The following is a 1,870-nucleotide window of genomic DNA, read 5'->3' as shown; positions in this document are numbered from 1 at the left end:
TCCAAGGAATTTCATCAAGTCCGCCCATCTACCCAGCCGTGGATCTCTAGGGCTACTGATGGACACTGATACTTTGGGACATAGCCCAAGTACCTTCTCGAAGAAGAATGAGCACAATATAGTCCCATATCCAAAATTCTTCATCTGACCCTTCTGAATAGAGGTCAATTGGCTCTTCATGTTAGTCAGAAGAGGCATGCACCAGTTAAATAATATGGTAAGGCATTCCACTGGCAGGCTCATGGACACTCATGATGCCTGATCCAGCGAAGCTGATCCATTTACTCATGCAATGGTAAATAGAAGAATCCTCAGAGATAAACTTTCCACATGTTTGATTGGAATTTGACTTCCAATCTTCTTTGGCTGTCCAAGATATTTTATATGCACATAGTCTTCTACTGAGAGACTACTTCTTGTCCTGCTAGTCGAATGCATGACCTCTTCTCTTTGGGAGAGACCTGTAATAAAGTAGATGTCTTCGACCTCAATCCGTAGAGGCATCTGGTCTATCATGAAGGCATCATCCTCTGCACTCCAGTAGTGGATCAATAGTTCGAGCAAGCACGTGTTGGCTTTCATGTTTGGAATTTTGAAGAATTTCAATAAGCCACAGCCTCTCAGAGCATCTAGTGCATTTTGGTCATTCATTACCTCATTATCAATTGTGGTATGCTCTATTTCCCTCCATGTGATAGTCATCCTGCAAAAAATTAGAGTTTCAACCATTAGTTTTTATGTTTAAACTTTAACTCGCATACACGCAGGTTTTCTTTACACACAGTCATGTGTAGGGCTGTCGTATATGTGGGTTGATCACATCCAACCCGTGTGTACGCAGAGTTGGATTTTTGGGCATATTTTCCCATGGTCAAAACTTTAAGAAAACTTCTAAAAACTATCACAAAACATTACAAGTATGATTTGAGGGTTACCTGATAGCTTTGGGGCGATTTGAATGGTCCAATTGTTCAGAGGAAAGCTTGCTCCGTTTTGCTCCACAGCTCTTTGCTCCAAACATAAATGGAAAAGCTATCAGTCCAAAAGTCATTATATAACTTTGAAATTGCAAAACATTTTTTTCAAAAATTGATTCTTGTCTCATGGATTTTTTGACCTGTGGGCTTGGATTGTCAAGAGTGGGTTGTTTTTCAAGATATTTTGGATACTTCTTCGAGATTTTATTTCCATCCCATGACCGCTAACTCGTCATGGCAGGTATCGTTCACTCACTGTCATTTAGGTTAGGGAATAACATTTTCCACTGCATCTTGCATGCTAGCCTCAATTCAGTGATACGTTAGCCATAAGGTCGACCCCATCGTATCTTGGTTAGAAAACCATTTCATTTGCCGATTTTGAAATCATGATGTGATGGTAGAGCCACCCTTTACATGGGCATCTTAGTTAGAACCTCGCTGACATTGTTTGCCCATGCTGCTATACTGAGTAGGCTCGGGAGTCCTCTTTAGTCTCGCCATGACTTATGCGTTGAAGACACATTCTCTTTTCTTCTGCGTTGATTTTTGGCCTTATACCCTAGAGGCTCCTTTGTGTTGAGTTGTACTGCTGCATTGCATTTTGACTATTTGCACCTTTTTGGCCTTGAGCTGGCTTCACTTGAACTCATGTTTAAGCCACTTATTTGACCATGTATTCTACAAAATCAACCATGCAATCACTTAGCTTCTTCAACTTGACGCATCCTTTTACCTATGGAAATAATATCCCTTTGAGTGTCCTTAACCAATTTCGCCTCCCTGCATTGAGCATAGGAATATTCCCCTCCCAGGAACTAGATCATATGTTTCTCTGACACTCGTTCTTTCCACCGTACTATAGCATTCTTTTATTCTTTTTCCAGCTTAAA

This window comes from Pinus tabuliformis, chromosome 2_1 (genome assembly GCF_031772625.1).
Source record: "Pinus tabuliformis cultivar Carrire ecotype Pingquan chromosome 2_1, CPIR1, whole genome shotgun sequence".
Taxonomy (NCBI): domain Eukaryota; kingdom Viridiplantae; phylum Streptophyta; class Pinopsida; order Pinales; family Pinaceae; genus Pinus; species Pinus tabuliformis.
The sequence above is the reverse complement of the archived record's forward strand: the minus strand, read 5'-3'. Positions refer to the sequence as shown.